This window comes from Halictus rubicundus, chromosome 10, assembly GCF_050948215.1.
Source record: "Halictus rubicundus isolate RS-2024b chromosome 10, iyHalRubi1_principal, whole genome shotgun sequence".
NCBI classification, from domain to species: domain Eukaryota; kingdom Metazoa; phylum Arthropoda; class Insecta; order Hymenoptera; family Halictidae; genus Halictus; species Halictus rubicundus.
In genome coordinates this window covers 15,523,795-15,546,982 of record NC_135158.1, presented here as the reverse complement: position 1 = coordinate 15,546,982, position 23,188 = coordinate 15,523,795, and the positions used below count along the sequence as shown (strand labels likewise).

Genomic DNA, 23,188 nt, shown 5'->3' with positions numbered 1-23,188 from the left:
CTAACAATTAGATCTGGATTAAAGAGTGATACTACCTCTTGTTCCCACCCTCTCGGTGTCTCGTTCAGCAGTGAAAGGGTTAACCGTTCGTTAAGAAGTGACACCTCTATCGATTCCGAAGGGCTGGATCCTGATTCGGGACCAGCGACCACGAAAATACCTGTTGTCCACGGAAACACGCTGCCGCGAAAAGGGGGAAGGAGCGAGCTCGGCGAAAGAGTAGGCAAGAGACAGTTGGTGGGGATCGATGGGGGAAGGGAAGAGGTGCGAGAGAGGAGAGAGAGGAGAGTCGAGAAAAGAGGAGCTGTCGCGCATTGAAGTCTCCGAAACGGCAGGGTGCTCTCGCCAAGAGTAACACGAACGAACGAACGGACGAACGGACGAACGGACGAAGGAACGAAGTTCAGTCGAAACAACGTATGTGGGGAGGACACGATGCTTCTTGCGGAGGTGGTTAGAGGGCACGAGGGGGTACGGGAAGGTGAAGGGGGACGAGGTTTCCAGAGGGGGGGAAAAAAAAGAGGTGGTACGAAGCAGAGCGGAGCGAAGCAGATCGGAGCAAAGCCGAGGCACAGAGCCATTGACCCGTGGAACGAGGGGGTAAGCTGTAGGTACAACAAGAACCCATAGAGGATATATAACACCAACACGTACGTACGTGTCCATATAGGTTATCCATACATATGTAATGTACGTGGTACCCGGCGCTGATATTACGGTACAGATAGATCGAGAGCGATTAAGAAATCCGTGACGGCATTGTGTTTGCTCGCTCTCATGACGCCTGTGCCGGAGTCACAAGGACCGCGCTTACAGCTCGACTTACATTCACGTTCTTCTCGTTCACTTGGAACATCGATGATACACCCGGGATTATTTGACGAGTTCCGAGGGGTACGGCGCGGGGCCGCCTACGTCGCCGGAACGCGTTGCACAACGACCAACGTTTCGTCACCGTGTCGCTGGGGCCGCCATAACACGATCGTCTATTCTTTTTCTTAAGGGCCCGGGACAGTCACGTGACTTTTTAATTTAATAATTTCCATTCACAGCCTTCAGACACAGACTTCAGATCCGTCTTGGTCTTGATCCGACGGGTCTCAAGTCTCTGACTAAACTTGTCACATTTTTTCCTCCTTATTATCGATATTATGAATTCTGAAACGTGCTTCAAGTTTTCGGCTTTGTTTCGCAGAGAATCGAGACAAAATATAGCTCAATTTCTAGTTGGAAATATTTTCTAGCGCTGCTCTCGATTTCATCCAGAAAACTCATCCAATGGCAGAAAAATGCTTGGATTCCGCGGCATGCGCATCGTCAATTTTTGGCCTACTTCGAACGCTTATGTTACCAAATATCTGCATAATCTCGGCAGCTCCTGACCAGCGCGCCCTAGATTGAACCTTCCTCTTTCGAAGGAGCCCTTCACCTGCGACAAAATATTCTTGTATAAGGACGAAAACTTGAGCCACGTGAAACCATTTTTTGACGGTAATGTAGTCACTCTACCTTATCGAGGATCTACGAAGACCGGGCCCTATCGTCAATATAGATACGAGCCACAATCGTGATCTGGGGTACGCGTGCCGGAACATCGAGAATAGCAAATCATTGGACGTTAGATCATCGGAATTCTATTGTAATACGTATGCAATACGTGGATAGAATAATTGCGAGGATAGTATATTCTTTGAAACAATTTTTTAATATTTCCGATGATAAAAAGTTGAATAAACGGTGACTTTACAAAACAGTGGCTTTAACATGATTTTGTATTCCCCGAATAATAGACTGGACTGTTAACTATCTGTTCAAATACGTTCTGTATCGATCGACACCCTGAAATCTAATTTCTGTGACGTCAACGAAAATCATATTTGTCAGCTCTCGCGTCATTTTAATGGAAGTGCTAACAATAGTTTCGAATTCTTGCTAATCACATTACCCCTTTTTCGTATTCCATGCCAAGAATTACAAGGATAAACTGTAATCGAGAGTCTATTTTCTGTGATACATCGTGGGTCGCTGATGCAGCACATAACGCACTAGATCAGTATGCATTCAGAAAGGTCACATGTGTTCGAACAACCCACATGCACTGCTCTTACCTTCGCTTCAAAGAATAAACGAATCACTATCGTTGAGTACACCATATGTAACTGCGATATAAAATAATTTAAATTATCTATAGGTATTAATCCCTTAGGAACTCGATTTTCTTTGTACGCGACCGAAGTTATCCACCGTTAAAGACGTTCATTGTTGATCAAGATTTGAAGTACCAACTAGTCAAAGCAACAGGAGTTAATTTTATTATACAAATTACAAAAATGTTCTTATCACGATTACAATTCATTTTTACTAAACTACGTGTATAAACGGATCAATCCGCCAAATAAATTCTCACGGATGGATTTGTAATACTTTACTGATTATAAAAGTAGAAACGTGAAATGGATCCTCTAATAGTCCTAGCATTAATTGGACCGCCTCATACATCTATGTTCAAATTCTAGAAAACAAATAATAACGTTCGACAGTGAATCGTACCTAACAATCTGACCTCGTGCAATACATTTAGTAAGTTACCACCGAAGAGTTAATCGCTTCTCATAGAAAGGTGGAAATAATTAGTCGACGAGTAAAAACCATCGGCCATCCGACCGATATCGGCTCACACGAACGTGCGTCGAGCGTGTGTCAGTGCTGTTACCTCGAACGTCAATGACAAAATCCATTAACTTTTACCGAATGCACTCCGCTTTCTAAATAACGATAAAATCGACTTTCCTCTCGTTCACGGTGCATCAAGCACGAGCCGCGACGCTGAGTAAGCGGAATCAGAACGTAACATATAAATTCGAGCAGTGCGGACACTCTGGTCGAATTTAAATCTGCGACGGAGGCGGCCGGCCGGAATGGATCCGGCGCGATTAAGAGAAGTCCGTGACGGTACATTGTGTTTCCTCGCTGTTACGAAGCCGCGTGCGGCTTCAGCTCCGGCTTCGGCTTCGGCTTCGGCTTATGCTGTTCCTCGAGTGCACGTCGCTTTTGCGGATCGATGCTCGAGAACGAACGTGTGCGTTGCACGTGTGTAGACGAACGTGGATGGAGGCTGCCGTGGTACCGATCTCCGTGGCCGCCCAGGGTCATGCCCTACCCTCTCGCGCTACACAATAATCTTCTTCCTCGTCGTGTGTGCTCTGGTATCTCTACCGCGGACCACTCGATGGACCCTTCGTTTTTCTTCCCCCTCCCTCCCCCTCGTGCCCCCTCCGGAGCCACTATTCCATCCTCTCGGCACATACGCAAAAGTCCCGTCATCGGTGTTGCGACCGCGTGATTGTCCTTCAATCGTAATTGATCCGATCACCTGCACATTGCTCTCCTCCGCACCATAAGGCATTAGTATGCAAGCATTCCGGTCGTAATAGAAATTCGTTCGGTCGTCTTCGATATCTTCTCCTCGTTTATTTATCTGTTTTCTTTCATTAACCCTGATCCGTGCCTCGTGTCAATTTGACGCATTCTTCGCGTGAAGAATAATATTTGTCATATGTGAAATAATTGATCTGCAACTAGGTGACTTTTATGAAATATGTATATTTAGTGTCGCAAACGTGCGACAATATTTATTACAAAAAGGTCTCTGGTGTGTCAATCTTATTTATTTATTTATTTAGTATAGCTTGAAACCAAGTGGTTAATTTCCATGTTTTTTTTAAGTTCTTTGACGGTTAGGTCGTTGTTTTGTTTACGCGTGAATCGTACAACCCCTTCAGAATGGAGCCAGGCATGTGCAGCGTTGTGTATTAAAAGTTGGCGTGAACTTGAAGAGAAGAAGAGAAGAAGAGGCGTCACGTATTCTGTTCGTTCTTCTCTCCGTCGCGAGACAAAGGTAAGAACGATAAGATCGAAACAAAGCGAAGTCGAACACGTGCGAATGAAATCGAGAAACGGGAGTACGCGAACAACGTATTGTGTAAATTTAATTATTGTGTAATGTAACAGAAATTGTGTAACATATCGTGGAAAAAGTTAATTGTTTCATTTCATTTGATGACTGATAATAAACTGTGTCCATGTAATGAATAATTATTAGACTGCGGGACTTTATGCATTTATGACTTATAAAAATTTTCGAGAAATACGAGGACAGAAAATACGATTTTTATGTATTTTGGATTGACAAAGGCTATTCCCACTCAAAATAAAATTTCATGCGATTCCAGTTTCTTAAAATGATGGACACCACGCAAAAGAATTTAGATGCACATTAGATACATGTCGCAGTTTAATAGGAGAATGCCGCAGTAATTTGCTCGCGGTGCGTGTCGGGATTTGCAACCTAAATAACTGCATGCATGCTGCGGTCTTCCCTTTTGCAAATCTTACTCAATCGATGCTGCGGCCGTACACTCGCCCCCTTTTCATCCGTTCCGTCCGCTCCATTTCTTTGTTTTTTCGTCGTTCTTGTTTTACAGCCTTGTCTCGATTTTTTGCTCCCGCGGGCAATTTTCTTCGGCAATTCGAACTGTACGTGAGGACGCAATCAGCGGTGAGACGAATGGCACAATTCTGTAAACTATACACACACGTATCGGTGTGTTAATCTACTTTCTGCTGTTTTTCATCGTGAGCCACGCCTCGTGCTTTTCTTTGGAAATTAACACTAGATCGACAGAACACTAAAAATTACTATTTTTATATTAGCCTATACAAATAAGAAAAATGTATTTATTCACATAATATATGTCTAAAGCTTTTACAACATTCGAAATATTTTCCTCGGGAAGCTAAATTCTATCTGAAATATGTATTGATCCCTCTGTTAATTAATTATGGCAATTCGACAAGATTCGTCGTTAAAGGGTTAAAAATATTGAACCTGTCTGTTTGGTGCAACAAATTCTTAACTTGAGAAAACATTGGACATTGGCATGTCATTTCTTTTTATTGTATTTAGCAGTTCGTTCATTGACATTTTGTTACTGGAACACAATTCAGAATTTTTTTAAAGATAATATCGTGGTACACAAATACATTTTATAAAACAATTCATATAAATTACTCATTTGATTGTATTTCTATTTTTTCAAATTAAATGTCATGCTTAATGGTTTTATATTGTTAGAAACACTCCAAACCTAAACAATTTATCTTTGTATACAACTGTTTATGTAAAAATTGTTCTTGCAAAAACTAAAGACTATCTACAAGATATAAGTAATAATACATAGTATGTACATGTTAGTTACTTTGGACAATAAATGTACCATAGTTTTAATACTTTATAATTGGTACATCGAAGTGTCTTCTCAAAACTTTTTAAGGTTCATAATGTTGGTCTAGTAAAACTCCATTTATGGGAACTAATTTTGTCACAGTACCCTGTTTACCCAACACGTAGCTGAGCTCTTATTATCCGAACCCAAGAGGCCACGCGGCGTACCGCTTATATGAACTCGTGTCTTCACCCCGTACTTATCAGAACAACAGATAGCGTGCAAAATACAGGATACTCCATTTAATTCGATCCCTGCGAGTATCTTTGAAATTGTTATCAATACCGAAGAATATTTGAAAGAAAACTTTATTGAATACGTCATATATTATGAATTAATCTTTTCTCCCAATTTTTGCGATAACGTGGATCAATTATTATATTATAGTAAATCGCTTTTACACATTTCCAAGTTTCTTCGACATCGGTCCGCTTTCCTTTATAGTTCCTTTTGCGAATGGTGGCGTACCTTAGAGAGCATTTTTTTTAGATATTCGCTCATAAAACGTTTTTCTTGGGTTAATAAGATGCCGTTAATTATCTCCCTTGATATTTTCGTCCTTTATTATTACAAGATGGCCCGGTCCTTTTAGTCTGTACCACGATTCTTGTAAAGATCCTTTACTCCTCGTTCATATTTCCCTTTCGCGTACATCTTGTTCTCTGTTCTGTTGAAAAAGTTTCGCTCTCGTAAAGGCCAGTATTGTAACTTGTCTACCTGCAGAAAAGTGCTCTTGTAGATTACGAAAATAATTAGTAAAATACCATTTGTTATAAATTGTACATTCAAACTGTACTGTTCCGTTCAAAGTTGAATACCAACTCATAATGTTTAAAGGTCCTTTCGTTGCGTTTCAAAGAAGATAAATATTCCGTTATTTTTCATGGAAACATAAGATCGTTGTAAATTATATTACAATGATGTTCATAACGAACAAATGAGATTTTCCGTACTTTCATAGTACTCATTATGCGTAGCAGGCTTAAAAGTGCCAAAAAGAATTTGCAAACGATTATCTTACTTTCGGAATGGTGGATTTTAAACTTCATGGCTCACAGCTGAGAACGTTTTCAACAATTATTCAACTGGAACGGCAATTTTTGTCACGAACCAGCAAGCTACCGTCAGAAACGCAATCCAATTCTTTCGAACAGGATTTTCAAGTTCCGTTTCGATACAGCGCAGTCATTGAGAATCATACTAATAAGCTTTCTTCGAGTAATGTGTTAAGTGGGGCGAAACCGTTGCCAGCGGTGGGCGAGGCAGCTGAATGATGTCGTTGCCAAACTCATCATGATCATCCCAAGATACAGAAGTTGACTCGATTGCCACAAGGATGTTTTCTCTCGCACAGTTCCTCAACTAAAGAGAATACAATCTGAATCCATCAATCGATCCATCAATCATAGGATCACGTTTAGCACAATTCTGCGAGCACCATGTGCGTCACCTAACCTCAAACTCAACATCGCCAGCTTCCGCAGAGCTGCGACTACGAAGAAATCATTCCGTCTAGGAGGATGTCACCTCTCGGGCATTTCTCTGATTAAAAGATACCATTGCATGGAATTCTACGAGCACCGTACTCGTCAGCCTAAGCCTAAACTCAAGACTATCTCCTTATAGCCACGATCCCAAAGGAAAAAAGTTCAACAAGGATATTTTCCCTTGGCCATGTTCCGGCTACACGGACACTTGAACAAAGTGGCAGGCGAAATCACGCGGGGGGGGGGGGCGAGAGAAAAAAGAAAAGAAAGAAGAAAGAAACCTAGCAGCAAAGATCATTGCACCCGGGGATCATCGTTTCACGGATCGCGTCAAATGGAACCGCACGCGGTTCGCCGGGCAACGGAGACGGGAAGCCGAAACACCCATGAGGAGGAGCGGACCGGCCAACTTTGAGGCCTCAAACGAAAAGCAGTTAGATCGTCGCGCGTTGCGGTTTCGCGGATTCGCTGACGTTGCCGCGGAAATTGAGCGGATTCAAGCTTGAACTCACGACGGGATGGAGTTGACAGAGCAAAGGAGAGAAGAAAGCGGTGCGGCTCGAAGGAGAAGAAAAAAGGAGGAGAGAACGAAATAGAGAGAGAGAGAGAGGACAGGAACGGCGAGACCGAGCAAACGTCTGGGCAGATAGCTGGAGGAACGGAGGAACGATAAAGACGAGAAACGGATCGGCGGATGGGGAAGAAAGAAGAGGCAGCAAACGGCCAGAAGCTCGAACGACCGTCGCGTCGGTGAAGCGAAAGGGGACACGACGGGCGCCAGCCCAAGAGACACACAGGTGGGCGTGGCGCCTATCCCTACGCGGCGCGCACCGGGTCGCCAGGATATGAAATTATATACGTTGGTTAAGGGTATATCCCCCTTTTCTTTCTCTCTTTCCCTCTTTCCCTGGCCGCCTCTTTTCCCTTCGCCGGCGGCTCGCTCTTCCTCCTCCGTGTGCGAGCAACTCCCCTGGCGTCCGCATTTGGTTGCAGCCCGTATTCCGGTTGCAGTCGCAAAAGCCAAGCCGAGAGTGTGGCCACGGGCACAGTACGAATAAATAAGAAAAGCCCTGTGCGCGCTTGTTCCGTCACGAGCTGCGGTCGACAGGATGGACGCCGCCGTCTCATCTCGCGGCGGCCAATCAGCCTCGTAATCACTGAGCTCTCTGAACGTTCGTTGTTGCCGGTGACTTAGGCTCTACCTACTGGCTTAACGCGCCGCAGCGATGACGGTGGCAGCTCCGATGCTCCCCTCTTCCTTTATGCTCCTCTCCTCTCCTCTCCTCTCCTCTCCGCTGCTATACTATACTCTACTATCCTCTCGCGGCTCATCCTATTCGGCTGTAAGTTCGGGTGGAACATGTAGAAAACTCGGAAAAGTAAAGAACCCAGCTAGGAGGCATGTGGATCTAATTAGGGACACGTCGTTTTGATATTGGTCGGAGCGACAATGTCGACAGATCGAATTGTGGGTAGGCACGTATATTCTTTGAAGCCGCAGACAGTAGTTGTTGCCTCCCTCCCCAGGGGCGGGGAGGGGAGGCTGCGATATTCGGAAGATACCGCAAAGATTTGTATTGAAACCTGTGATCGAGAGAAATCGGCTTCCGTATCGTAACTGCGGTTTCCGGTGATCAAGGGTAGCTGTTCGGTAGAGGAAGATCCACAGATTGATCTGACTGGGATGTATAATAGAATTTTACATTTTATAAAGAGAAACGGGCTATATTTAGCTTCGACGTATCAACTCCAGTGCACGGTAATCGAAATCGTGGCGTTTAAATTGTTCCCCCGTACTTTGTAGAAATTAATCAGTCGAGAATCTGGACATAACAACGGCTGTAAAGTCAGGTCGTTGAGTATGCATGCAACCCTGTAATAAGTGACGAGAACATACTTGTCATTTCGAGCCTACGAAGGTGTTGATTTACGAGCCACTCGAGCGCAACACTAGGTTTTACTTACTTCGCTTATCGATGTAATCTCGATCTCCGAGCGATTGGACAACTTTTGCGAATGGAACTGTCAATTAAATGAATATGTCTGCAGACTGATGCCTGAAAAATTAAGCGAATCATGTGCAATCTCCGAAACTAGTCCTCTAGACTATATAATGAATATTCCCATTGATTCTCTACGTTAAAAATGTCACTAATATATTTAGAAGGAAATGGCATATTTGGAAGGAGAATCTAAAAATCCCTGCCATTGCAAAAAGTAACGTTGACAGTTCACTATTTTTCTAACAATCTAACATTTTCTATATGCTTATGGATAACCGAATAAAAGTACGATTTTATTACAAAACTTTTTAATCTAATATAATCACGTATGCGCACATTTTTCGAACATATTAGGGCACTAAATATTTAACATAGAATGTATTTGACATAATCCATCCTCGTTCTGCTGAGAGTACGGCATTTAGAAAAATATACAAGTTCCGAGAAAATCGTGCCGGCCAGGTTTCTGATTATCCGGTAAGCGCACCGTGAAAAATACTAATTGCATAGTTCGCCGGCGTCACGGCGAGCGTACGCATTTCGCGTCTTTCGTAGGAGAGTTTTCATACGAGCAAGCATTGCTTCATGCTTGGCATGCCATACACTCCTGAAGAGGAAGGCGACAATTAAGGCACTGCGCCTTCTGTCTGGCTGTTTCGCTACTACAAATGTTTAGCGCGTCCCCAATTAACGGTGTTACCTTTTGAAAGGTGCACCTATTGTACCGTATGCATGTGACACAGGAAGAATACGAAAGTGCACGTTGATAGCTCTGTGGGTGGGTAAGGAAAGAAGAGAGGAAAAACAATAGAGGAAGACGAGCATTCCAGGTGTAATCTGTGTGTGAACGCGGCCCAACCCTTGCTCCACCAACCGAAGCCACCTGCTAAATAGCCTTAGCGTAATCGCGATGACCTATGGGCGTTTGTCAAAATTCTGCAGCTGCAGTTCACCTGACCGAATGCTGCGGTCAGATTTTCTAAGAAAATTTTCTAAGATAATTGTAAGACTCAAAAAATTGAATAAAAATTAAGTTTTCCGACTTCACAGCTTTGTATTTCAGCAATTGATAAATCCAGCATAAAATCCAGAATTTAAGGATGCGAACCTGTTTGCACTTATGGTGTATTTTCGAAATTTTGTAACGTTCACATTTTAATGAAACACGAATTCTTTGAAATCAGTTGTCAAAAAATAGAATTTTACCTAATATCTACAGTCAGTCCCATAACTTTGTCAATATTGGACTATAAGTAGTTTTCATCGTTAAATGTTTGTAGCTCAGTGCAATGTTGACCGATTTAGACGAAATATTCAGAATATGTGTAATTGATACTTTTTAAATTTTTAATATAAGCTCGCATAAAAAGTTTGCAAAATAAAACTTTTAGTACTTTCTCTGTAATCTCGACCAATTGCAATTTTAATCAAAAATTTTTCTCACGTAACGTAGCGATCCAAGTGTTCCAACTTCTCAACAAAATTCAAGTAGTATAGTCCAATATCGACAAAGTTATGCGATTTTTAAGAGCGTACGAATACTTACGGGACCGACTGTATTTCTTCAACTTCTTTTAGAATTATGTAAATTTACACACATTGCCATAAAACGTTGCGTCAGGTTATGATGCTGAACAATTTTTATTCAACGAACTACACGCGCATAATTAACCTCTGAAAACATTTACAGCGTTTAAAAATTATAAAACGTAGCATTTAATTAAATTGAATGTACTGTAAGGTTATTTTCCATTTGCTGGTAATATCAGCGAAGGAGAGAGAGAGAGGATTTCTTGAAATTCGTCTGGAAGTGTGATGTAAATTTGCATAGATTTTCATAGAATACATACAACTGTTCAATCATGGGAATATCTTCTTTTATCGTCGCATGATTCGCCAACGAATAAATCATTCATTCTATTTGCGACAATACGATACCGGGATGTGGTTCATGTTCGATGAATCCCATGTTCCAGAGATTGGTGTCTACGTAGAACTGCAGCAGAGCTGATATTGAAATAGAATCACGCCCCCGACAGATCGGGCTACGTTCCATCTCAAGGATCTTACACGCTTCAAGGTAGCGTACGTACGTGCCGCAGCCACCTCGATTCTTCTATCTACTACCGTGTATTTTCACCGGGTTGCACGACCGTTGCACTCCTTCATTTTCTTGTATGTAGAAGCGCGCGGGAAGCATCCCCGCAAAAATCAGGCTCGTAATTGATACATGCAACCCGAGCCCGTCGTGCACACCTATTATTTCGGACGATGTCCATGTGTCACGCATTCCATCCACCAACCATCCAACCTTTTCACATGGAATGTTCAATACTTTAAATAATCTGTCTACATTACGAATTCCACAATCTGCTCGTTCCAGTAGCCGCGGATAAGTGTCGCGGTTATACGTGTGCAATTTAAAAGGTACAGTAATGTCTCGACGTGTGTGAAAAAGTCGGGACTGAAATGTCCTGACCTAAGCCGATTTTTGTCAGGAGCTACACGATCTTTGTCAGGTCGCCTGTCCTCTCCACTGCGGGGCATACCCCGCGAGGGGCCAAGAAACACTACTAATCCAATTACTTCTTTATTTTTCTATGGGACTTCCATCTACTTATTCGTGGAATTTTTCTGATTAAAATGACCCTAAACACGATACAATTTGAACTGTATTTAGTGGTTTGATTGACTGTCCTTTGCTACGTTCGCCGCGGTCACGAGAAGTAGCCCTACACGATTTATGTTTCAGCACGGACCCGAGGACTTAAATCGAGACTTTACTGTATTTCTTTGATCTCCAGCCAGAAATGTGAAAACGCAGAAAAGAATAACGAATGAACAAACATTAGCGAGACAATACGAATCCATTGATAAAACATTTTTGTTTCCAATTATTCTTTTATGAAATTTTTAACCCCATATTCGTAATACTTTTCTAATGGAAATCACACCAAACATAATACAGTTTTGCGATCATATTTACTTAGAACGCGATACAGTGGAACCTCGATTACCTATTAATCAGTGGAGCACGAGTGTTCGGATAATATAACAGTTACCTAGCTTCTGTGCTAGATTAAATCGTTACTGATCTGTACAATGAATCGTGTTCTATATGGATCGCTTTAGATTGAACTATTTACATTCGAAACACGTATTCGGATAATGGAGAATTCAGATATCGTCGGTTCGTATAATCGAGGTTCTACTGAATCGTTAATTGAACAAGCAATGCTCCGAATTGGTGTCATTTTAATTAGAACAACGTCATAAACATGTTGGTAGAAATGTAGGAAAAAAATAATTGAAAACAAAAGAGTTTTGTCATTGGATACAGGTTATGTTTAGACTGAGGATTTTTGTGCAACATAAAAATTGTCTATATTAATTACAAGATACAGAAGCTAGAATCCCATTGCGCGGTTATGAACAAAAATTAGGCTCGCATGTAAATGGCTAACTATATTCTGTTGAATACATTTGCCTCGCCAAATTCGAAAATGATACACAAATTAAATCGTATGCGTTATTTAGAAATTCTTCGATTGAAACTGTAGACAATACCGCAACCGAAACCAGTATTCGATTGGACGCCAGATTGCGGCATCGGTGGATAAAGCGTTAAAAGCTTCTCTAAAGTGCGATGATACTCGCCGATATTATTGCGGTGAGCTTTTGCCGAAGATTTCCCACGTAACAGCCAGGAGACCGTTCGCGATGACTCCACACTTACATTTCCACGGTTATTTACATAGACGAGGAACGGGATGGTTTGGAGGGGGCGACTTGTAAATTGCAAGAAGACCGGCAGCCCCGAGTAATTTAAATCAGAGGATACGTGTATTACCATCGATATCGCGCAGATGTGCATCGGGATATGCATTCACTTGCGGTGGAAGTTCGTGGTCGCAGCAAATCCTCGCTCAATTTACGATGTTACAGACGAAGATTTTCTGTTATCCCTACCCGCCATTGCTGCCGTGCCTTCCCGCCTATTATCTACAACCTTCCCAATCTTTTGCTTTGCTTCGTTCCCCCGAACCGCGTGAGAAAACGCATCGGAGGTAATACGTGACACGTGGTTTCGAATCGGCTGTAGCGCCAAGAATGCAATTCGATCAAGAGTTACAAGGGGAAGCATTGTCATGGTCGATACACAATTTCGAGACTCCTAGCTTATTACGACCGTCGGAGGTCTCTGGCGGATCTTACAGAACGATTGTGTCGCGTGCTTCCACGGAAATAAAAAGTTAATCAGTTGCTGGTAATGCTGCAGTTTAGTTTCTTATTTTCTTCGGGTTTAATGAATGCGACATTCTACTGTACAAGGTGTGTTCGAAATTCTGGCACGCACAGTTGGCGATTGTTGAAATTTTCAATGTGTCCACCGAAAGGAATAATATTCTTTTCGTTGGCATCCCGTTTTCGAGAAAATTCAGTTCGAAAATTCAAGTGCTGAGTGGGCATCGACTGATGCGTGTCTGTTCATGACCTACCGAATCTACTTCTCGTGAATAGGCTACTCGAACTTGGCGGATTTTCAAACTTATTTTTTCAGGACTCAAAGTGAACGACGATATTCTGTTTTTCTTTTTCAATTCTATTCGAACTTTTCTGTTCTGAACAGCACCGTAACGATATTTATTTTAGATCGATGAATTTAATAAGCATGGATATAAATTCTATAGTCAGTAGATTGTAAAGCGTTAAAACTTTATATGACCAATTTCTTTCAAACTTGACAAGAATATTATTACGTCACAAATTACATTACTTATAAGGTAACAAGCTAATATAGAAAGGTTTGAAAATTATTGGATAAACCGTCATCGTTCCGTTATAAATAGCAAATAAATATTTCCACAATAATTTGAATTATCCTCACAACTGTATTAATTCAACAATAAAAACAGTTTTTGTTCTAGTTTACGGCTTACGCATAAACCAGGTACATCACATGTTTATGACAAAAATAAACACAAATTAAAAATATCAAAAACATAAAGGGACATGCGGGGTTCAGCTGAAAGAAATCGTTGTCCTCTCTCGCACTGGATCCAGCAGTTATCGCATTTCTTAATTTATGAATCAGTGTGAGCGACGGCGTGGCACAGTGCGGTAATCATTTTGATCGTCGCCCGGTTCCATCCGGTGAACACGGGGAAAGGTGATGATTGGGGCCGATAATAATTTTTATCGTCACCGCGCGAGGTAAATTTGTTTGCCAGCCCGGCGAGGATGATGATCGCCAGTAGTGTAATCGTCGGGGTAACCGAACGCCGCGTGGAAAGTCCGTGGCAGCCCACGGGAGGGGGAAGAGATGTATGTATAACGTGAGCGTGTATGTCACGCGCCGTCACGACCGCAAACACGGCCTCATCTTTCTCTCCGGATCCGTTTCTCTCTTTCCTTCGCCGATTCACCGGCACCGGCGCTGCACCGTACTGGTGCAGCAACATACGGATGCATTTGCCGAGGAGATGCCCGGGCAACCCTGAACAAGCCTGGCACAGGCCGGTTGCAACCACACGTTCGCGTACACGTATGTTACGTGGGCAGGAACCCCATATACGTCCATATACGAACAGTTTAAGGTGTTACGTTACACAAGCCGGGGACCCGTGATAACCTTTATGGCGGATGAAAGGGTTTTCGAGATCCCTGCCGCTGCTCCTCCCGGCCGAGCATACACGCGATTAGCTTCACTCGACTTTTCAAACCCCCGTGATTGATGCATCTGCTTTTTTACGGGTCACTGCAACTTCTTCTCTCGGAGGCGATCCCTGCCAGAGTTCAGCATTGCTCCAACAACGAGGAACGAATGAAATATTTTAGATTTCATTTTTTATTCGTTCCACTTATTTTCCGTTTGTTTCCACTTATTTGAAAGTGCTTGGAAATTGTTTCTTTGAAGGTTGACATGTCTACCCCCCACCCTCCCCCTATTTATCTGACAATTAGGTCTCATTTTATTTATACAATAAAAATATTATTTTTGGAGAAATACTAACTGCTCAAATCAAAATGTTCGATTTTAGTTGACGCTTGATATCATTTTAAGTATAAGACTGATAATTACACCAAAAAGTGTAATACCAAAAAGAAAATAAATTTCATTTCCCAATCTTCGTACGCATGAGCCACACACTTCATGCACTTGATATACACGAATTAGTGTACTTTTTCAATATAAAAATTGTGTCTTTAACTTTGCATTGAAGAATAAATCCACAAAGATCGTAAGTACTTACGAAACACCTAACACAATATGCCAAATTTAAATTAAGTTATTTGCGTCAGTTAAATGATTGGACATTGTTATACTCACTAATATTCTAATTATTGCTGTCCCCATTGAGACAGTGAACGCGCATTAAATGCGGAAAAACTTGAAATAAAATGAAAAAGCTGCTCAAAATGTTATAATAATATGCGTAAGGCTGAACATGGACATTACTATTGTTATTATGTATTGTATGCGTTATTACCCATATCGTGTCTCATTCAGGAACAGAATAGGCTTCACCCGATGTTTAAGTATAACCATTAACTCCCATAGAACGTTTGTTATTAGTTTTCATTACATTTATTAAATCCGCGAAAGGTTTTACCGGCTCGACCAGAAATATGACACTGGTAATTGCGCCCGTCATTGTATGTGTAATGGCTCAATGTAATCTGGACGCAGATCATTCATACGAACATACATATATGGATTCAAAGGTGTTATGTTACACGTGCCGGGAGCCCGTTTATCTTAGATAAAACTGTTTAGGTGGTGCTGCTGTTTGCTGTGATAAATGATACTGCAGCTTCTACTCATTATTTACATATGTGATGTGCCCACGCAACATCCCGGCGTTGATCTCTCCAAAATATCAGGACCATCATACGCATTTCGCATTAATCATATTCAGGGCTTTTTTTCTCCGTGTCGTGGCATAACTGAGCCGATTTCACGGGACCAGCAAATATAGCGACCCATCCGTTATGTCTTCGTATTTTGTGATCAGTATTATTCTACATTTTCGGTCTTCCCATTTTAAGCGAATAGTTCCAAAATCTGCCGCGTTATCATTTCAAGATGTTTTCTAGAACTACAGTGAATTCTCGATATATGTCAACTACACGGGTCTTGCCTGGCTCTCGGTGGTGGGGATAATTCCGCGACGTTTATCGTCCAAGTCATGGCGACATCTATGGAGAAATCACTGTATATCTTTAACCAAGAGATCAAAAAATCCCAGAATTTAACAAGCATCCCAAAATCTTCCCCCCAAAAAAAGCGAAACGATTTCGCCCTTGATTTACTCATCCACAAACTCTGTCTCGACCTTTGTCCTCGCCGCATCGTACTCGAACCTTATCCCAGCTCGTCATCCTCAAACTCTGACCACTATACTAGCCCTTACGATCCCTAAACCTCGCCGCTCGAGTTTATTATAGAACCTAACAGATATACCGTTTTCCCTCGACTCCCGGGAGAGATTTCTACGAGCGAGCACGTTTCTGCGATAGCTTGGCTGTCGATGAGTATGCTCGTGCGTCCGTGCCCGAATATCGTTCAGACGAAAAAGCAGTTATATTGTAGGTAAGTTTCTGAGCTAGGTTTCGAGGGAAATGCGTTTAGAGTTTGAGCAACCGAAAAATCGTGAAAAAATCTTAATTCGTTTTAACTTACCTCGCAGGCTTTATGCTAATTTGGGATTCCAGGGCCATGGAACAGATTTCCCTCTTCCTCGAAAAGTTCTACTTCCGTTTTTTCTCTCTTTCCGAGAAACACGAGCCTTTCCGACGAGAGCCCGACTACCTGAGCCCTTTATTTTGAAAATAACGTGCAAGAACATCTCCGATCGCTTTCTAACTTTATAATGAAAAGGAAAAATGCTGGAAAATTTCATTCTACGCAAGGTTTCCCTCTCGAAACGCGGAAACGCTGGCCAGCGTTGGCTCGAAGTTGCCGGTCCGTTGAATTCAATAAGACCGTTAATTGCGGGTAGATTTTCGTCGTTTCCCGACACAGCGTACTCGGAGATCGAGTGTCCGGCCGGGCGTAAGCCGGAATATTTAAGAAGCGCGCACGCACCGATCTTCAGGTGTTAAGTTACCCCTGGCGGGCTCGGTTCTTGCTCGCTATCGCAGATAAAAGCTCCGTTTCGCCGTGGCTGCCGTGGCGTCGGCGATGCTCGACGCGTAAACGTGCGTAACAGCCCGATGAGATACGCCGACCGTTAAACGCGCACATGATATCCAAATAAAATCAGAGGGGAGCCTATGCGAAATAAATATTACGTAGACGATCCTCCGGGATAAGCGAGGCACGAAGGAGAGGCGGGTCGGGCCGGGCCGGGCCGGGACGGGACGGGCCGGGTGTGAGAGGCCTTCAGGTCGTGGCCGCGGGAGATACAAATGATATCAGCTCGAAAACCTGCTCGGAGCCACCTTGCCTCCTGGATAGATATACACGATTCGTGTCTTGTTGATTCTTAGGCAGCTAACTGCTTGTGCAGAAGGATAGAGACGGATATTTTTGCGGGGGAAAACCCCGATGGGACGGGAAAGTGATTGATCTACGTGCACGCTAACCTTTCGGTCATTGTGGATAAAGCCACGGAACGATTTGAGCCACCGGTCGGGTTTTTTTCCCCGAAAAAGAATAGACCGATTACAAAATTCCTGGCTATTGTGCAACAACGCTCGGAAATAATCTCGCCCGTTGATCTCTCGAGGTTCGCGAGATAAATACACGACGCGTCGTGTATCTCTTCAGGGAATAGATCGTTCGGGTTTAATTCCTGGATAGTTCTTTTTTCGCGGGCTTCTCCGCGCACAGAGAGGCCGGCCGTGTAATCTGCCTAAACGTCCGTCACTCCTGTGTCCTTTCGTGGGAGTGGAAAGCGAAAGGAATTTCAGAAAATCGCGCAACGGCCTAGAGTTCGGTGCAAAACGCCTCGCCGGTAAATAAGGGATATATTGCTTGGGAGGAGAGATTACTACTTGCGAACGACGGCAATTTCTTTCGCGGTTATGTGTACCGTCCCGCTGATGGCGGGCTTTTTCGTTTCAGCGAACGCGGATTTCCTGTTGCGTCCGTGGACGAACCGCTGCGGTGATTCGCTGATTTTTTCCCGTTCGCATTTTTGTTTCCGAAAATAAATGCTATTCTTGCGGCGTCGTTCTCGATAGAATCGAAAGCGTACGCGAACGTCTTCCTTCTGCGATTCGACGTCCAGCAGAACAATCCCTGCTAATTACCGAGCAACGTGTTCGCGGTTAACGAAGTTGTACGAACCCGCTTAATTGTTTCTGCCGGCAAGAAAAGTGAGAACGATTCCTCGATATTTCATTGCGTTTAAATTACTCTTCATTAGATGTGTCCTGGTCCGATGGTATCGCGATTCCTCCGCCCATTATTACACAGCAGAAACATCATTAACCATCGTCAAAACGGCATAAATCATTGTCAGGGTAGCCGGTCGAATGTTCGTATACTTACAAAGTAACCCACACGTCCAATTAGCGTGTGATGCCTTGATTACACACCTTGTCGGGGAACTGAAAGCGCTCACGACAGGCGATTTTAATGATCCTAATTAATAAATCCTTGAAAGCGACGCGACTTGTTTATCCCGTAAGAGTCCCCGGCAGAAGTACGAAGTGTCCGGGTTTCTGAAGCGTGCATGAGCCTCGGACCCCACGCTGGCCTGGCATCAACATTTTTTACTCCGTCCCGGGGAATAGGTACGCCCCGCACGGCGCTCCAGTAATGATGGATTCGAGCGAGTGGCCATTTCGCGCGATCAAACCCGCGGTATCGCGATCTCATCACCCGATTAAACGGTAATCAACCTAAATCAAAAGGACCACCGCTCGGCTCGCTCCGTCAACAATCGAAAAAAAAAACTTTCTCATTGCTGCGCTCCTGTTGTTCCTCTTTCGGTTCTCGCTGTTCTTATTGTTCCTATTATCATATTCACCTTTCTGTTCTTCATACCGTTCCCTCTGTCGTAACCATCTTTTATTGCTGTATTCTTCTTGTTAACCTCACTGTTGCTTTTACAGTATTCCCATGTTCATTTTATTGTTTCCATTTCGCTGTTCCCTTCGATCATAAATTCCTTCAAAATTGACTTCCACAACAACTTTTTATTCTGTCGTGAACCTTATATTTTAATATAATAGTACGGTTATTTATCCTTTAAAGTAAGAAAGAACTGTACATAAAATCGTGTTGAAGAGACATAGAGCAGCGATATAATTATTCCGGGATCTCGTCTTATAGGATTCCGCGAACAACGATAAAAATAATAAATAATCTTCTTACATGGAATCAGATTCGAAGCAGAGAAGCGTTAAAACTAAAGTTTACAAAGCTTGTTGCGCTCGAGAAGCTAGTCCGTGAGTTAGATACTCGGTTATACGTAGACGCCACCATTGGCACGATTACGTGTGGGTGCATGAACGTGCACGGCGAAATACACCGAAATAGATGTAACAGGGGCGGGAGGGGGGGAGTATATATCTACCGGCAGTAGATATATACCTGGAGCCTCCAAATACACTTTATGAAATTCCATTTTATGGTATCTCGTCGGAGCCGAGGCCTTCGATTTGGTGCTAAGAACTGAAGCAACAGGTGTGACGCTCTAGCCTTCGCGTCGTTGCTCCCAGAAGCTCAGGTAATACGTACGTTGTCGAGGCAAATCATTTTAAGAAATCTTTTATTCACCTTGGTTCGGCGGCGTGTATAGCTTTCCCTGTATCTATTATGCCCCTGCATTCGATATCCTACGCGGTGATTTTATTTACGATCGGTGTATCGGAGATCGCGCGGTTTTAGCTTTACAATTTTTCAGATGACCGGACACCGTGAAACTCTTTAAACAGTATTGCGATCGCTACACGTGTCGCTTTGCCAAAAATCTTAGCCTACGTTCAACGAATTTTGAAGAGAAATTTCACTTCGTTGAATTCTGCTCTGTTCTTGTTGTCCATTCTGGTCGACAAGTTCTTGCCAGCCTTCAGTGCATTGATTCATTCAGTCATTTATAATCGAAATAAAAATCACCTGCAAGAAACCTGCAGCCGAATAAAAGTTTCTTTTCTCTTACGATGGCTTCAATAAGTTGGTAACGATGCATCGATATTTTCAAATTCCGCAGTCTAGCCGTTTATATTAACCCTTTGCACTCGACGCTATTTTAATTCCAAAACGAAACACATTTCTTCCCACCTAGAATATATTGTTTTCATTTTATACATACGAAAATGATGCAATTTACTCGTACAATACCGAAATGTTTAGTAGTTTATTAGATACAAACAAATTTAATAATGTAAAAAATATTTTGAATAATGATACAGCAATTTTTAGTGGTGCCTCACAGTCACCATTCGAGTGCTAAGGGTTCAATATCCCATTGAAAAATAACGCGAAGGTATTTAAGTCAACGTGATACGATGTTATGGTTGGACAGTGGATTTTAAAATTGTTATGGAAATTTATATAAATGGAAAATTATTAAACAGGGAAATGCATTGCTGTGTAGCTCCTGTTTCTCGTAATCGATTCAGAAAATATTTATTTTGCATAAAGATCTACAATCTAATTATCACACCGGGAAACTTGGAATAGAACTGCTCCGTAGAAACTGTTTATCAGCAGTTGCTTAACTCTGTATGAATAATTCTCTGAATATTAGCACTTTTATTGTGATTTTCGTGCAGTGGCTTCCAGCCCCGAAATAAAATTCTGTTTTCCATTTTAGGAGTTGATTTGAAGTTCGTCGGTGTGGCTGGATAGTTTACGCTTGATCGTATTGTTCGATCGAGCTTGCGCGATGTCGTGGAGCCATCGCTGTGCCCATGTCTCGGATCTTTTAAGCGGCAGGCAAACCACTCACGCGGCGCAGCGGACCGCGAAATCGACGCTCACATATGAACCGAGTACGAGAGGTCTTCTGTTCTTCTCTTTTGCTTCTTTATCTCGACGCAGGAACGAAGAAAGAACGGCCGCGAGCCGTGCACATTCTCCGCTGCCAGATTTCCACGACCTTTTCCCCGCCTTTTCAAATATATTTTAACGCCCGCTTTCACTTCCGGTCTCCTTTGTGCGCTGAAATCCCATCCTTCGAAATCAAAATGTCGCTGTTCGAATTACAACGCCGTTTTCTTCCTAATGGAGGAGGGCAAATTTTATCTGATCGACGTTACACGCCACGAAATCGTGACACCCTTCTGCTAAGGGTTACGAAAAACAAATCGCTTTTGCCAATATGATTAATTAGAATGGGAAAACGAATCGATATGACCACGGAAATAGTACAAGACTTAACAATATTTTGTGTAATTTTGCTTGTATCTTGATTTAGCGAAATAATCGGATAACGATATCAAAGTTTATTTAATAGCGATATCCTTTATGTTTGTCCTATGGAACCATGTATGTATTTAGAGGAACTTTCGTAGTCTTTATTATTATATGAGAAATTGTATTGATATCAGCTTTTATTATTTTAGAATTGGTAATTTAGAATTTATAAGAAAATGATTATTATATATTTCTATCGAATCAATGTGTTTTATATTTTATCAAATCAAAAATACTAAAACACACACTACTCAATGAACAAAAGGTAAATATTAAAACACGAAAATAACTTCTTCTGATATAATATCTGATATCTTATTTGAACATATTGGGGTACAAGAATAAACAAGTGGGTTGAAATCCACTTCAGACTTCCTTCTCCACATTTGTTAAAAAAGAAGGTGAATTGACGATGTTTTTATGAACAACTATTAAATAAATTTATCCACAAGAAGTGTAGGAATGAATACAAGCAAGTCCCTTTCACTGCTGAGTAATTCCAGCATTAAAATATTTAATGGCTCGCGAATTATGCTTATATCGTATAATTATAATTTATTTGTCAGAATGGTAAGTATTATTGCTAATAACACTAGAACAACCGAGCATTAAAAGTGGCTAGTATATATTACCTTTTGAAAATAACATACCACATTTATCGAGACAATGCACACCTTTTTTTTACCAAATACATTTGAATAAACAAATTTATCCAGTAAGTGTCCACAAAGCATCTTTAGAATTTCAAATCTGAAGTCTAAATTTTTTTTAAATTTACGATATTCAGATATTGCAAAGGTGCAAAATCAGAATAAATAACGTTTTATTATTTTTGCCAAGCATTGTAATTACTGAGTCCAAGTTAATAAAAAAAAAAAAATGCTTAAAATAAAACTGCACCTACCAAGAACCAAACAGTTGCAAAACCAAACAGTCCAGCTCGTCTAAATGTCTTATCTTCTTCAAAAAAGCCTGTAATGCAAATATCTAATTATTGTACATCATGCACGTACATATATGCAAGTAAAAAAAGTAAACACACTGTAGTGTCGTTAACATATGTGTTGTCTTCTATCACTAACATCGGTATTAAAATATGTAAGCAAACCCTTTGCCCGAGGTTTCAAATGCCACAATAAAAAAGAAAAAAAGAAAAAATCATGTGAATCATTTTCGAGCAATTCAGTGGCACACTGATCATCGGTGACATCGGCGAACGTGCCGTTAAAGGAACTAGCATCGACGCTATTAAAAAAGAAAAAATGTCTGCGCGCGAGCATAACGAGGGCAGACAGTCGTCGGTCGACGAGATGGAAGTTCATTCGGAAGACACGTATGCGAACGTTTCATTCGACAAAAGGGGGAGGGAGGGAGGGGGGGGGGAAGAAGATAGATTTATGTTTGAACGCCAGGCACCGCCGTGTTCGTGTCGCCCCTGCAGGGAACAGTGACTAAGAAGAAGGGGTGGAAGCCGAACGGGGGAGAGAGACAAAGAGGGAGTTTTAATGTATGCCTACCGAGAGAGGCTATAAAAATCAATACCTCAAATTACCAGGCAGTACTTAATTTTCTTGGAGCAACCAGCCCCGGCACGCTTCCTCTGTATTCCCCTTTGCCGCCGTCTCCCCCACCCCTCCCCCAACCCCCTCCCCCTCCCCTCAGACCCCGGCCAACCCGCCCACTCCTCCTTCCACGAAACTCTGTTCCGTTAGCAGGGAATCGACAAACGAGACGGATTTCCCTGCATTCACGTGCATTTTACTTCCAGTGGGTCCTGCAATTACGCAGCGCGGAAGCATTTTTAAATTTTAAAGGGGAGAAAGCGGTATTAAAAATGCAGGAACGACGACAAGAGCCACTCCTCCTCTCTCCGCCCTCTTTCTCTTTTCACCTCTCTCCCCCTCCCCCCTTTCCCTCTTGCTTCTTTCTTTTCCTCGCCTCTCTTTTTTTTTGTCTTAATCATTAAATCGCGGGAAAGACGGACCAATGGCAAATCTGAATTACTTACAAAGAAGTGCCGATCTCGGATGTTCTTAAAAC

General features: G+C 42.3%; 1 protein-coding gene across 1 annotated transcript in view; it reads left to right on the top strand.

Moving 5' to 3' along the window:
* Tsf1 (transferrin 1) overlaps window positions 1-22,340 on the top strand; it is a 229,567-nt gene extending 207,227 nt beyond the window's left edge. Inside the window, exon 11 of the mRNA XM_076795365.1 lies at window positions 22,331-22,340. The gene's annotated coding sequence lies outside the window, so the exon portion shown is untranslated. The remainder of the gene's footprint in view (window positions 1-22,330) is intronic.
* Window positions 22,341-23,188: the final 848 nt, after the last annotated feature.